Genomic DNA, 16,149 nt, shown 5'->3' with positions numbered 1-16,149 from the left:
TGCCATAGGCTAGAGATCATTCCCAAGGCTTGTCCTTAAATACAGGAAGCAGACCGCATCCCAAAGGCAGATACTCAGCTGCTTGTGGTAGATTCCACCGAGTTGATTGCCAGTCTTATCATGGGGAATAACTACCACCAGCTGCCCAGCCACTCAACCAGGCCCAGCCAAGTTGACACACAAACATAACTACCACAGTCTTCTCTGTCACTGACCTTCTATTTTGCCATTCTGCTAAGCTTAATGAGCCATCCTAGAGGCAGAAAGGGAGGGACTTTACTACCATAAAGAAAGAAGATCTGAGAGTGAAGCACGTCCTTTGGACTTGGGGTTCCTGTGTTGAGCACCTCCTAGACACAGGAAACAAACAGATTTGTAACACCAGAGATGGCACAAAATGGTGAGAAGCGGTGGAAAGCATGGCAGAGAAATGGCGGCAGCAGAACTAGATCAGTAGGAGATGATGCAGTGCACTTCCCAGCCCCCGGAGCAAGGCTGCAGTGGGTGTACTGACCCATGGAGCAAAAGATCTGAGCACCTTCTGACAGCAAGCTTCCTGGTAGAATGGGGTTCCTCCAGGCACTTATTGGTAGAGTTAAAAGAGCTCAGTAACACTTGTCTGAGCAGGGAAGAGGCCAGGTTGAAGGCTGAGGGCCGAAGGCCAAGAGGAGTATGTCCTGAGGGGCCTTAGAAGAGCCTGTCCTCTGAAGCTGAGTGCCAAGGTCCAGGCCCAAGCAGGGCCTGGTGGCAGAGGCCTACCCATGGGCACTGCTGAGAAGAACCTGTCCTGATAAGAACTGCATCCTGAGTTGTTCCTGTTCCTGAATTGTAACCTGTTACTTCCCTAATAAACCCCACCCATAAGGGTGAGTATTATCTGTGAATTCTGTGTGGCCATTGTAATGAATTATCAAACTCAGCAGAAAAGTAGAGAGTGCCCTGGGAGAGAGGGTTAGTGTCAGAATTGGTAAAAAGATTGGAGACAGCAGGTATGTTTGACCTCTACTTCCTAGGAATCAGCCTTGGTCTGATGTTGATCTTGATTTTCCTCCCTTCATGAAGGTGGAGGAGGTCAGATGGCCCCCTACCATTTTTATAACCAGGTTAAGGCCCATTCAACCCTTTTGCATTTTAAACTACTTTTTTTTTTTTTTTAAATAGAGGTATAGCTTATGTTGTAGAGCAATATCATGGAGTCTGCTTAAGTAAAAGCAAGAGAGGTTTATTGAGGGATAGAGATGATTTAGCGTGGGAAGGTGTCCAAAGTCATAGAGTGAAGATGGCTGCTCTGATGATGGACAATGAGGAAGAAAACATATTTGTACAATTAGAGCAGGAACTCAAAGCTACAAAATCATAATTGGATGGAAGACAATCAAGGGAGTCAAAGGCGGGATAGCTAAAAGTGGTAATTTAGCAGGGAATAGGTGAATAACACATAAATGGGATTACCTAATTGGTTAAGGGTACATAATTGGAGGTGTACAAGCTCTTCAGTTTATTACAGGGTGGTTACAGGACAATGGCAGAAGAGGTTTTTCAGGTAACCTGCTATACAATTTGTTCTCAGTCATATCTATTTCTAGGGGTCCATTCTAAAGATTTATGGATAATGCTGTGCATCAGGAGCCTCTGGGTGTAAACTCTCACGTCTTGCATCTGTTTGATTGTAGTGGAGAGACCCTCTGGGAATAGAGTATGAGTGATATCTTGCATCTGCCAAACCTCAGAGGAAACGAATGTCTCCTTTTGGGTCTATGGTCAGCATCAAGTTTAGGTCATTATCAAGGTTAGGGGAACCTCTAAGCTGTTAGAAAAGGAAGTTTTAAAATTCAGCATGGACTCTAGATTTATGTCAAGACTTTGAAATGGAGTTAAGTCTTTGGTTTCAGACTGCTCTATTCACACATACCAAGTGCCTCTGATTTTAAGTTCCCGTACACTTATATACAACAAAGGGCACTAATCTGTGTACTGCCAGATGAATTTTTACATCTATGTGACCATCCCTTAGATGACCACAGAGTGCATTCCCACCCCAGGTCACTCTCCGGTGCTGCTTCTAATACTAACCACTGCCTGTCAAGGAACCATTTTCTGACTGTTATCACCACAGATTCATTTTGCGTTTTTTCACTTAATATATTTGGAATCCTACAGCATGCAGTCTTTCGCTTGGGGTTTCCACATTTCTATGATTAGTTTTCTGCATTGTCTTTTTTTCCTCCTTGCTGGTTTTCTAGGAGCTCTGGTAGCACAGTGCCTAAGGCATTTTATTGCTAACCAGTAAGGCTGGCGGTTCAAACCCACCAGCCACTCCTTGGAAGGCAGATTGGGCAATCTACTTCCGTAGTGATACCGCCTCGGAAACCCAAGGAGGGGTCGCTCTGAGTCGCATCCGACTCTAGGGCAGTGAGTTTGGTTTGGTTTGGTTCCCCATTTTCTGGCAGGGAAGCCCTCTCTCTGTCTGCCCCAGAATAGCCACAAGAGGGCAGCAGAGGCTGAGAAAAGAATTGCGAGTTTGTTTTGTGCGGCTTTTCTACCCGCCCAAGGTTTATTTCCTCTACCCAATTAGCACGCCTCCTGCCCCCCAACCCCGTTTGCAGCCTGGACGTGAACGCCTCTCACTCAGCGTCTGAGTTGTGGGCCTGCTTTGCTCCCTGAGAGCCGCTGTTTTAGAGAGGATTTCTGCAGTGGCGATATGGAGCAAGGTCTTCAATCACTTTTGAACGTGAGCTGCTTTCGGTAAAATATTTGAGCTTGCAGCTTCCAATTATGTACTATCACTGTACAGATTATAAAAATGAACATATGTAACAAATTAAAAGAGAGAGGATTAAAGCTTATATAAATACAAGTGCTAATGTTTTCTGCGATACCCATCCTCCCCAGGGACCCCTGGAGCATCCCGGGGCTGGTGTCACTTCTCTCATGACCCAGGTTTCCCTTGGCTGAGCTGTGGGGAGGATCTGGCTCCTGTCAGGGCTTGGTCACGTGGCTGTATGAGCCCGGCAGGTTTCCTCATATCATTGAGCTTCTGTCTTCTCAGCAGTAAAATGAGGAAAGTTACAACAGCCTCAGAGGATTATAAACATTCACTGAAATAAATATGCGGTTTTCAGAGTAAAATGGCGCCTGGTGAATGGTATTTGGCAATGGTCATTGGAGAGCAGGAGCCTTGGACTCAGAGCTAATGCCTCCAGCTCTGCCTGTGGAGACCTGTCTCCATGAAGTGAAGGGAAAAGGACATCTGGCATCCTGGGCACTGTTAGAACTACTTCTCAGGATTGGACAGGGTGTCTTCCGCCTCTAGTGGCCTCTGATTCTCTCAGGGACAAAGTGTCTAAGGGCAAGTCCTACAACCTTTCACCAAAATTTGGTCCTCAGATCCCTGTCACCAGGCCTTGCGTGTTCTACCCTTGACCATGGCTGGGCCTGACATACATAGGAGTCAGAAGGTCAGTAAGTTCTAACCAGGTCACTCACTGGACCACTCATATGTGCAGTTAGCAGGGCTGGCTTACTCTCTGCAACTCACGTACTTGACGTCTCTGTGCTTGGGACCCCTTGGCTATATGTGTCCCCGTGGCCTGTCATCCCCAGATGTGCCAAGGCTCAATGCCAGGAGGACTCCATTCCTTCCCTTTTCCATCTATCTTTTTTCTTCCCTCCTTACTGTTTCCTTTCCTATGCCATCTTTTTATGTGTCCTCTTTCTTTCCATTTTCATTTTTTTTTTGTTGCTGCTTATTTATTAGGCTAAACAAGTTTAATTACACTTTCTATATGAAGGAAGGTGCTCTGGTGGCGAAGTGCCTAAGGCATTTGACTGCTAACCAGAAGGCTGGTGGTTCAAACCCGCCAGCTGCTCTGTGGGAGGAAGATGGGGCAATCTACTTCCGTGAAGATTTAGTGCCTTGGAAACCCAATGGGGGTTGCTATGAGTTGGAATTGACTCGATGGCAGTGGGTTTGGCTTTTGGTTTTTATAAGAAGGGTCATTTTCTCTCCTGTTTCACTTTTTTACCTCCATATGTCTCAGGGATTGAGTGTGAGTGACTCCCTCACCTCCTCAGTAGTCTCAGATTTGGGAAGCTGGGTTTATTCTCATTGACAGGGTGGTGGGGTAGGTGTCATAGGCCAAGAGGAGTCTGCAGCCGACCTCTGGGTGGAGCTGGGCAGAGGGACATAAGGAGGTGCCTGAGCCACCTTTGGTTGGATATTTCAGTTATGAAGGTGACAGTCTAGAGCAAGGACTCTCCTCACCAGAAGGGCAGGTGGGCATGTACAGAGGAAGATGATGCTCTGTTATGGCTGCTGGGGCTTTGTCAGCAGCAGCTAGGTTGGAGCTAAGCTCTCTAGCCAGGGTCATGCTGGTTGTTGCGGTTATCTTGTGCTGCTCTAACAGAAATACCGCAAATGGATGGCTTTAACAAACAGGGATTTATTCTCTTACCATTTTGCAGGCTAGAAGTCTGAGTTTAAAGTGCCTGCTCTAGGGGCTGGGTGAAAGCCCCTTGACCTTGGGCTTCAGCTCCGCCTCTTGCTCCCCTCCCACTGAAGCTGGAGGCGTTCTCTTAACTCAGGCAGCTGCTGGCTGTTGAGGCTGACAAACTGAAGGTTGACAAGTAAAATGGCACAGTCCCAAAATTATCAAGCAACATGGCAAGTCATTAGTTCAAATCCAGAAATAGTGTCAAGATTGTCAGACAACATGGCAGACCACTGAGATGAAAGACTCAGCCAAATGCAAGATCCAGACGTGTCAAAAAGCTCAGAGACCATTCCCCAAGGCTTCTCCTTATATACAGGAAGCAGACCACATCACTAAGACAGCTACTCAGCAGCTCACAGCAGATTCCACCATGGAGTTGACTACCAGTCTCATCATGGGGAATACTACATCCAGCTGCCCAGTGACTCAGACCCAGGCCCAGTCAAGTTGACATGTGACCTTATTTATCTACCACAGTGGTTAAGAGGACTGCCAGAAAAATTTTACAGTTAAAACAAAAACCATCAAGTTGTACATGTGTTTTTCTTTTTGCTTTACCCAGAAAATGAGCAGTCACAGAACAGTTCTTGAAGATTTCTCCTGCAGTAGGTGATAACCCAGTGAACTCTTCATTTCAAGAATATTAAGATAAATTAAGTTTTATAAATTTTCCCCAGAATGAATCTTTGAGAAGGGACATTGAATCCTGTTTGTCAACTTGTTACATGTTAACATCACAACCACTGCTTCATGGTCCAGATATTTTTTGGAAACCATTTAGAAAGCACATGAAATGACTGAAAGGTAAGAGGTACTGCATGTGAGTTAGAAAGGTAAGTAAAATTTTAACCCCATTGGTATTCAGATAATTTATATTTTAAGCAAGAAATACCATTTGTGGTTTTGTGAATAGCAGTTATTGTTGGAGAAGGTGGGAACAAGATTCTGATGAGTTGGGGCAGGGCACCAAAGTATATTTTTTTGAGGTCCTTCCTGACAGCACCTCAGTGTTCTTCAAGAAAACCTAACCCAGGACCAGGAGAACTAGATGGTGCCTGGCTATCAATGCCAACGGCTCCGAAAGGGATCAAAACTGGAGATCCTGGATTGAGTGGGAGGAAAAATGGGGAACAAAATTCAGAAACACAAAAATGACCAGAATCATTGGTTGGGTAGAGGCTGGTGGAACCCCTGAGACTATGGCCCTGGGTTACCCATCAGGCCTAGAAATGGACTCACTTCCATAGATTGGCTTTCAACCTAATAGTAGAAAGACCTACATGTAGAACACCTACACCAGGGTGATACACCAACCTACTCTAGGGAGATGCATGCCTTACAGCGATCAACCAGAGGGGCTGCATTCGCATAAAGGAAGAGCTGGACAGACCCCCAAAAAAAGAGGAAGAAAAAAAAAAAAAAAAGAAGAAAGAAAACCTAACCTGTGTGTTGTCTTCCCCACTCCAAATATCAGAGCTCAGTGGGCTAGGATTTAGTGTGAGATAAGCTTTCTGGTCATATGGTAAAGGGGCATTCCAGACTCCAGGGTCTCCTGGAGATCCTCTTTCATGTTGACTTTTGTGGAGCTGAGGCTGGGCTGGGCTTGAGGGCTGGGGGTAGTGTGTGGGGCAGTCTCTTTGTACTTCTAGCCCTTCCTTCTCTAGAAATTTCTTGGATTAAATGCTCCTGTATGGCAGGGCTTATGTCTCACTTCATGTCTGTTGGCCTCAGAGTGCCTGGATCATTAATTGTCAATATATATTTGACAAATTGTTGGATTTGTAGCAAAATCTATGCATTTTCCAGAAGTTCTGGCTGGATTGAGATTGATTTTCAAACAAACACCTTCTTCTCTTTGGGGCAAGGCTGTCATTCTCATATGGACAAAAGAATGCAGTGAAATAAAAATAATTTGTGTAGGCCAGATCCTGGTACTTAGTGGGCATTTAATAATTTTTTTTTTTTTTAACCTCTGTGTTTTAATAAAAGTCTTCTAGTGTCTGTTACGGCTTTATCACAGGTATTGGGATGGCAGAGGTGGATAGGGGTGGGTAGATACTTAAACTTTAAGTGGGTGTGTATTTGGAAGCTATTATTTTTCCTTGTAAGGAGCTCTGGTGGTGCAGTGGTAAAGGCATTTGGCCGTTGACCTAAAGGTCGGCAGTTCAAACCCACCAGCTACTCCAAAGGATAAAGATGAGGCAGTCTGCTTCTATAAAGACTTCTAGTCTTTGAAACCCTATGGGACAGTTCTACTCTATCCTGTAGGGTCGGTATGAGTTGGAATCAACTTGATGGCAGTGAGTTTGATTTTGTTTTGGAGTGTCCAGTCAGCATGGGCCATTGTCCAGGACCATGTCCTAGAAGCTACTGATGTGTCCAGTGTTACCTCCTTTCATGCCAGATTGTGGGGAGGTCTTGAGTCATCTGTGGGTCAAGGAAAAGAGAACTAACTACAACAGGCTGCTCAAATGCTTGGGCTGGGGGCCCCATTCCAATTGATATGGGGGCATTTCATGTAACAGTCCCTAGAGAGAGACCTGTGCATAGGGAAGACCTATGCATAGGACCTATTCATTTTGGCTGTGTCCGTATGCAGTCCTGCTTCCCAAAGCTAGAAGCAAGCTGGCACATAGTAGGTGTTGCACGAATGGTTCCTGGGTGTGTGTCTTTGTGTGGCCCCTCTTGCCTTTTTGTTTCTCTGATTTTGCTGCTTCCTCCTTGATAATAGGGAGCACTACCCAGAGTGCAGGACAGAGTCTGCCGGGCTGCTTTCTGCAATCTTTCATTTCAGATGGTGGAGGTGCTGGAGAGGGGGTGACTCTTCTGGCTGGGAGCACTTTGCACAGGGCCCGGGGCCAGAGTCTCTTCAGATATCTCTGTAATCGGGGCTGACCCTGCTTTCTCAGCTTTCCTGGGAATCACTTGCCTCTCAGAGATAGGAGACCCTGGGCCCACAGCATCTGACACAGAAGCAGAGACTGGGGCTCCCAGAGCAGCTAACTGCAGGTGCAAACTCGAGGGCAGACTTGGGGTCTGCTGGAGTGGCTGCAACCCTGAACCTTCTCAAGCTGCTGACTTTAGAGATGCCCCAGGAAGTCACAGGCTTTCAAAGCTGGAACCAGAAGCAGATGAGTTGGCTGTGCAGATACCTGTGGGCCATGGGGAGAAGCCAGGGAGCAGCTGGCTGTGAGGAGGGGGCAGAGAATGTGTGTGAGAGGAGATCTGGACCACATAGTATGTCTGTAAAAAGACTGAGAATAACCACAGAGGCTTGCACCTTTATTCATTTACTTTAAAGATGTTTATGAAGCACTTAGTAGGACCAGGCCCCGTTCATTTACATTTACCCATAACTGTATCAAGGGAGGTACTGTTTCTATCCCCATTTTGTAGATGAGGAAATCAAGGCAGAGAAGGTCAAGTGACTTGCCTAAGGTGGTTACACAGTGAGTGGCTGAGCCTGGCAGAGAGCCCAGAATTTGAGCCCCAGAGTCTGTGCTTTCCTGACCATATACTGCCTCCCTCTACCTCACATGCAGCAGGTGGTTTGGGGTCCTTTTTTCTGACCAGGGTTCAATTTTTCTTCTCTGTTTTCTATCACCAACCAAAGTCCTTTTCCTCTCAGCCAGAAGTCTTGCCACAAAGACAGAGTGGGTGAGGATTAACCTTCAGTGGGGAACTGGCTGGAAGCAGGGAGAACTAGGGTGAGGTTGAAATGTAGTGAACCAAACAAACACACTTAACAGGTCAAGGTGTCTATGATGGGAGCCACCATCTCTCTGAGGATGTCCTCTACTTCTGATGCTTCTCAGGTGACTCCCTGGTAACAGTTGCAGAGGACAGAACAAGGAGCAGCAGGAGCTGGCATGTCCACTTGTTACCCGAAAAATGCCAGGGTCTAGACCTGGAGCTGCGCAGCCAATAGTCCACACCAGAGTTCAAGGAGAAGAAAAAGTTAAATTAGGAGGTGCACCAATAACAGGTGAATAGGGTCTCAGTGACTCTAAAAATGCCTGATCTGCTCAGTGCTTATGTGGCAGTTAAAGTTGTGTGTCAACTTGGCTGGGCCTGGTTGAGTGGCTGGGCAGCTGGATGTAGTATTCCCCATAATGAGACTGGTAATCAACTCCATGGTGGAATCTACTGTGAGCAGCTGAGTAGCTTCTTTAGGGATGTGGGCTGCTTCCCGTATATAAGAAACAACTTTGAGGATGGTTTCTAGCTTTTGGCACACTTGAATCCTGCAGGTAGCTGAGTTATTATTCAGCAGCCTGCCTTGTTGTCTGCCGATTTTGGACTTGAATCAATGGCTTGCCGTGTGGTTTGGTAATATTGAGACTGTGCCTTTTCACGTGTTGACCTTGGGTTTGTCAGCCTGAGCAGCCAGCAGGTGTCTGAGTGAAGAGACACCTCCAGCTTCAGTGGGCTGGGAGCAAGAGGCAGAGCTGAAGCCCAAGGTTGAGAGGATTTCACCCAGCCCTGAGAGCCTGGCACTTTGAATTTAGACTTCTAGCCTCCAAAACTATGAGAGAATAAATCCCTGTTTGTTCAAGCCATACCATTTGTGGTAATTTCTGTTAGAGCAGCATGAAGTAACCAAAACAGCTTATAATTAGGGGTTCTCATACTAAAGGAAGGAGCTCTGGTAGCATAGTGCCTAAGGCACTTGACTGCTAACCAGAAGGCTGGTGGTTCAAACCCACCAGCCACTCCTGGGAAGGAAGGTTGGGCAATCCTACTTTCGTAGTGATACTGCCTCAGAAACCCAAGGAGGGGTCGCTATGAGTCGGGTTTGACTCGACGGCACACAACAACAACAACAAGTGCTGCTCTGACAAGAATACACCACCAATGGGATGGCTTTAACAAACAGGAGTTTATTCTTACAATTTGGAGGCTTTAAGTCCGAGTTCAAGCACCAGGTTCTAGGGGCTGGGCAAAAGTCCCTCAACCTTGGCTTCAGCTCTGCCTCCTGCTCCTGGCCCACTGAAGCTAGAGGCTTTTCTTCACTCAGACAGCTGCTAGCTACTAAGACTGACAAGCCCAAGGTGTACAAGTAATAAGGTACAGTCCCAATGTTACCAAACCACATGACAGACCATTAATTCCAGCCCATTGAAAGTCCCAAGGTCGGCAGAGCATGGCAGGCTGCTGAACAACCACACGGCTACATGCAGGGTTCAAGCATGCTGTAACCTAGAGACCATTTCCAAAGCTGCTGCTTATGTATGGGAAGCAGACTGCATCGCTAAAGCAGCTACTCAGCTGCTAGTGGTAGATCCCACCATGGAGCTGATTGCCACTCTCATCATGGGGAATAACTACCATCAGCTGCTCAGCCACTTAACCAGGCCCAGCCAAATTGACATACAACTTTGACTACCACAGTAGAATTCTACTATTGACCCATCACGTCTTTAGGGAACCCCTTGTTGTTGTGCTGTTAGGTGCCATTGGGTCAGCTCCATATCAAAGCAACTCTATGTACAACAGAATCAAACACTGCCCAGTTGGGTGCCATCCTCACAATCCTTGCTATTTTTGAGCCCATTCTTGCAGCCACTGTGTCAATCTATCTTGTTGAAGATCTTCCTATTTTTCGCTGACTTTCCACTTTAGCAAGCATGATATCCTTCTCCGGGGTATGGTCCCTTCTGACAATGTGGCCAAAATAGGTGAGATGAAATCTGGCCATTTTTGCTTCCAAGGAGCATTCTGGCTGCACTTCTTCCAATACAGATTTGTTCGTTCTTCTGGCAGTCCATGGTGTTTTCAGTATTCTTTGCCAATGCCACAATTTTCTTCAGCCTTCCTTATTCATTGTCCAACTTCCACATGCATATGAGGTGATAGAAAATACCATGGCTTGAGATAGGTGCACCTTAGTCTTCAAAGTGACATCTTTGCTCTTCAACACTTTAAAGAGGTCTTCTGCAGCAGATTTGCCCAGTGGAATATGACATCTGATTTCTTGACTGCTGCTTCCATAGGCATTGATTGTGGATCCAAGCAAAATGAAATCTGACAATTTCAATCTTTTTTTTTTTTCCATTTTTCATGTTGCTGTTTATTGGTCCAGTTGTGAGGATGTTCATTTTCTTTATGTTGAGGTGAAATTCATATTGCAGACTGTAGTCTTTAATCATCAGTAAGTGCTTCAAGTCATCTTCACTTTCAGCAAGTAAGGTTGTATCATCTGCATGTCGCAGGTTGTTAATGAGTCTTCCTCCAATTCTGGTGCTGTGTTCTTCTTCATATAATCCAGCTTCTTGGATTATTTGCTCAGCACAGAGATTGAATAAGTATGATGAAAGGATACAACCCTGTTGCACACCCTTCATTATTTTAAACCATGCAGTATCTCCTTGTTCTGTTCAAATGCCAGTCTCTTGGCCTATGTACAGATTCTTCATGATCATGATTAAGTGTTCTGGAATTCCCATTCTTTGCAATGAGGAACTCCTTAGAAATGCACAGTTTAGGCCTCCCCTAGACTAAGGGAGCTCTGGTAGTGTAGTGCCTAAGGCACTTGACTGCTAACCAGAAGGCTGGCGGTTCAAACCCACCAGCCACTCCTCGGAAGGAAGATGGGGCAATCTACTTCTGTAGTGATATTGCCCTGGAAACCCAAGGAGGGGTCGCTATGAGTTGGGTCTGACTCGACGGCACATAACAACAACAACAACCATAGACCTACTAAATCAGAAGCTTTGAGGGCGATCATTTCCAGAATTATCCCTGGGTGATTCTAATGCACACTTAACTTAAGGACCAGGGAGTTAAACAGTTTTTCATGGAAGAGCTTGGGATCAGGAGCCCAGGTACATGAGGGAAGCCCTTTGACATCATTTCTGGGCCATTTTATTGTGGTCAGAACATCATATTCCATTCAGGGTCCTCACAACTTATTCTTTCAGGAGTCGGAGGTCATCTCCAATTTTCACCTGATAGTGTGTATTCTGTCCCCTGACCTTGTCTTGCATCTCTCCAGCTTTCTCACTCTCATGTCTGTCCACAGACAAGTTGCTGGTGATTGGCCCCATGAACCCCATGGTAGCAGTGCTGAGGGGGGACACACTGCCCTGCTCTCTCCATGTCTCCACCCATGAGTATGGAAAACATGGAGCTTCTGTGGTTCTGTTTCAAGTTCTCCAAAGTGTTTATCTGACAGGTCTGATGGGAGCAGAAAGAGGAGCAGATGCCACAGTACCAGGATGGAGCTCACTGGTAAGGGACTTCCTCACCCAAGGAGAGGCTGCTGTGTGTATTGACAAGGTCCTGGTTTCTGACAATGGGCTGTACACCCGCTTCTTCAGAAAGGGAGGCTTCTATGAAGAGAGACCACTTTGGAGGTGAAGGTGGCAGGTGATGACTTGGTCTATATATTCTAGAGTCCTGGAAGGTTGGAGTTGGGACCAAACTCAGGGACAATTTAACAAAGCTCTTCATTTTATAGATCTCAGTACTATATGGAGCTCTGGTGGTGTAGTGGATAAGGCACTTGACTGCTAATTGGAAGGTGAGTGGTTCAAACCCACCAGCTGTTCCAAGGAAGGAAGATGGGGTGATCTACTTCTGTAAAGATTTATAGCCTTAGAAACCCAGTGGGGGTTGCTATGAGTCAGAAATGACATAATGGCAGTGAGTTTTTTTTTTTTTTTTTTAATTGTTGTTGAGTACTGTATAACAGTAAATATTTATTTGACTTGAGCATTTACAGAGTTGAGCTAATCTGGGCTTGGCTTGAATTGGCTAATCTCAATTGAGCTCATTCATACATTTTGGTCAGTTGAAGAGGTTGCCATGTGAGCTTGGCTGGGTTTTCACATGGATTGGAGTCAACAGGCTGATCTCAGAGGTCTTCAGCTGGAAAGACTGAGTGACAAGACAATATTCCATAAGTCTCATCCTTCAGCAGGCTAGCCTGAGCATGTTCTTCACAAGAAAACAGCAGAGGGCCCAATGGTGCAAGCATTTTTCAAACCTTTGCTTGTGTCATATTTGCTAATTTCTCACTGGGCAAAGCAAGTCATGTGACCTATCCAAGAGTCAGAGAGGGAGGGCACTACAAGGTGATGTGACAAAGAGTGAGGTAGATATAAACAAGGGTGAAGATCCAGGGCTATATTTGCAATCAATCTACCACAGGTAGGGAAAAATTATGAATTCTGCTCTGGAATGTTAAGTTAGAAGTGTATATAAGGAATCCTTGGAAGGAAGACAGGGCAATCTACTTCTGTAGTGATACTGCCTTGGAAACCCAAGGAGGGGTCGCTATGAGTCAGGTCTGACTCGATGGCACATAACAACAACAACAACAACATGAGGACTCCTCATAAAGATAATCCATGGGGAAGTAGGTATAAAAGGAGGGGAATTTGGGAGACAGAGTTGCTTAATTGATAAAATTTTGGAATTAATTTACAAAGAAGCAGTAGGAATAAAAAGGAGCCAGGGAAACTGTGACATGAGAAGAGTAGAGATTCAAGGACCAAACCTTGCGACTTCTGCTTTTAAGGAGTTGGGGGAGGAAGAGAAGTCCAGGAAAGAGCAGAGTGGTCTGAGGGATAACAGACAAAGCCAAGGCAATGGTGACCAACCCAAGATGGAACTGGTTTCAAGAGGGAGTCAACAGTGTCACATGCGGAAGGGAGACTGAGGAAGAAGGGCTATAGGGTGACTGCGGGGCTGCCAAGCAGGAGATTTTTGTTAACTCCCCAAGAATAGACTCCATGGAAAAGTAGGAAAAGTCAGACTTGGGGAATGAGAAGGATGTGAGAAGTGAGAACATAGAAGTATTCATGGATTATAAAGCTGCTTCTTCTAAGAAGGGGAGAAAGAGATTAAAATTTTAACATGTTTATGTGTTTAGGAAAAGAAGTAGGTGGAGAGGAAGAGATTAACAATAATGATAGGGTAGGGAGGGGAGAGGTGAGAGAGTGGAGAGAAGGACAGAAAAGGAAAGGAAGATGATTGATGGAACCAAGACTGAGAAGAGATGGTGACCTGTGGGTTCCTGAGCTCAGGGGGACAATTATCCTTGAATGAAGGAGATTTCCTCTCATTTTGTGACAGGAAGATGAGAGTAAGATCAGTTTGGATGAAGAAGAGTTTGTGGGTAATTAAAGCAAAGCAAAAACCCCAAATCCATAAATCACTTAATTACAAATATTTCCTGCTTGCTAGAGTAATTCCAACAAAGACTTAGGTTCAACAAAACCTATTGCCTGGTTTAACTTTTGCCCTTGAAAAGTTTTTGTAATGATGCCATCTTATTTCTCTTGGCCTGACCTGGAGTTTCATCCTTTGATTTATGTTTCCTGGGTTGCATCTCAAGAAAAGAGGCTTGAACTCTCTTTTCTTTTCTTTTTTTTTTCCCTCTTTGCCTTAGTCTTTCCATCTGCATGGTTGGAAAGAAGTGTCCCCAGCCCCAGAGTTCCTCTGAAGAGTCCATATGCCTTCCTTGGTTCCCTGTGGTAGGGTCGCGGCCCTGCCACCACTAGGGGGCAACCTTCCCATAGAATGTCCAGGATGCAAGACAAATGGCTCTCACACCGCCAGGCTCCCGGGCCTGCACCCTGGGCTTCACAGCTTCTCTCCCGCAGTGTAGACTCTGCCCCTCAAGTGTGCGAAGGGCCGGAGGAAGATGGGGTCCGTGTGATATGCATGGCCTCAGTGGTTTATGAAACCCCAGCTTCTGTGGAGAGACATTAGTGGAGAGAATTTCCTGGCTTTCTCAGAGTCCCATCCATCCCCAAGACAATGACCAGTTTGTTTATTCTGCATGGAGGCTACACTAGTGGGGAGAAGCAGCTCTGTGGAGAACGTGACCAACTCCATCCTGAACCCCATTCTGAGCCAGAAGAAGGCACAGACCATTTTTATTCCAGTCAGCACTGTTCCTACTCCTAGCAGGGCTGTTGTTGTTATTATGTGCCATCGAGTCCGCCCTGACTCATAGTGACCCCTCCTTGGGTTTCCAAGGCAGTATCATTACGGAAGTAGATTGCCCAACCTTCCTTCTGAGGAGTGCCTGGTGGGTTTGAACCGCCAGCCTTCTGGTTAGCAGTCAAGTGCTTTAAGTACTACGCTACCAGAGTTCGTACTATGCTACCAGAGCAGGGCTGGTTGGTGGAAAACAGGTGGCTGTGCTGGGTTGGGCTGGGCTGGCCTGGGGTGTACCCTGATCGTGTCTGGCTAGGCCTCAGAGCCCTTCTTCCCCCAAGCCTCTCCCTGGAAGCCAGCTGTTGCTGTGAGCCCGAGTGTTCTGGGGCTCTTCATCTTTGAGGCTGGCTATTTTCTCAGGAAAGAACTTTCAGCATAAAAAAAGTTCGAATGACTGAATCTTCCACTGGCTAAGGTGGAGGACAGTCAGAAAATCTGGGAGGCACTGAAGGCCAGACGTAAGGCAGGGAGGGGGCCAGGATGCGTGAGAGCAGAGCTGGTATTGAGAGGGAAAAGCTGACAGCAAGACCAGAGCTGGCGTATGTGGCCTCCAAGGAGACCCAGGCCCCCATCCAGAGCAGGAGGCTCAGGAGATCTAGAGAGGTTAGCAAAGATGCGTCTGGAGGGAGAATTTTCTCCAGCATATGGAGAGAGTCTTTTTTGTGGGCTCTCTAGGCACAGTCTTTCTTTTTTCTTAGGGATGGGGAGTTCATACATATTTTTTCTGTTTCAGCTGAACTCCAGGAATAGCTTACTAAGTTCTTCTCTCCCTCCTGAACTCTCAATGTCCCATCTGGAGAAGCCATTCTGGTTCTTATGTCATTTCTTGTGTGTTGCCGTTCAGACCGGAGGAAGGAGGTTTGGCAGGGTGGTGAGTGACTCTTTAGATGTCCCTGGGTCTCCTGTCTCACCTGTGCACAGGTGTCCCTCTCCTTGTGTCTTTCTGGCATAGACATCAGGACCTCATTCCCTGGGGACAGAGGTGGAAGGCGGTGGTGGTGGTATGTGGAATCCTGCTCCTGGGTCTCTCCTGAATCTGAATCTCTGCTTCTTGCCTATTACTAGAAACTGGGGTGTGGTAATGACCCCTGGAATCTATCATGCATTGTGGGTCTTTTAGCCCTGGCCTGTCCACCAGAATGTTAATTTTCTAGCCTTCAGTGAACCCAGATCTCATTCTGCACCTGGAATCTAAAATGCAGATGCTCAGGAATTTCATTTAAAAAAACCAAACCCATTGCCATTGAGTCAATTCTGACTCACAGCAACCCCTACTGGGTTTCCAAGGTAGTAAATCTTTACAGAAGTAGATTGCCCTATCTTCTGCGGAATAGCTGGTAGGTTTGAATAGCAGTCAAATGCCTTAGGCACTATGCCACCGTTGTTGTTGTTGTTTGCTGTCGAGTCGGCCCGACTCATAGCGACCCCTCCTTGGGTTTCCAAGGCAGTATCACTATGGAAGTAGGATTGCCCAACCTTCCTTCCGAGGAGTGGCTGGTGGGTTTGAACCACCAGCCTTCTGGTTAGCAGTCAAGTGCCTTAGGCACTATGCTACCAGAGCTCCTTAATTCATTTAAGGAGCTACATAAATAAACGAGGTCATTAAATTTAGAGATGTGACTTACTGGCCTCCCAAGAATCCCTCTCTCTGGAGTGTCAGTCCTCTCCAGCTCCTGAAGGTGATGATGGAAAAGTGATGGGGAGAGGA

The 16,149-nt window shown here is 46.3% G+C and overlaps 1 pseudogene; it reads left to right on the top strand.

Moving 5' to 3' along the window:
• The first annotated feature begins 1,522 nt into the window (after positions 1-1,522).
• On the top strand, positions 1,523-14,820 carry LOC122151074 (annotated as a pseudogene).
• The last annotated feature ends 1,329 nt before the right edge of the window (positions 14,821-16,149 follow it).

The sequence above is a fragment of the Orycteropus afer genome, unplaced genomic scaffold (assembly GCF_000298275.1).
Source record: "Orycteropus afer afer isolate SDZICR_OR568_19922 unplaced genomic scaffold, OryAfe1.0 scaffold00294, whole genome shotgun sequence".
In the NCBI taxonomy this organism is placed as follows: Eukaryota; Metazoa; Chordata; class Mammalia; order Tubulidentata; family Orycteropodidae; genus Orycteropus; species Orycteropus afer.
The sequence above is the reverse complement of the archived record's forward strand: the minus strand, read 5'-3'. Positions and strand labels throughout refer to the sequence as shown.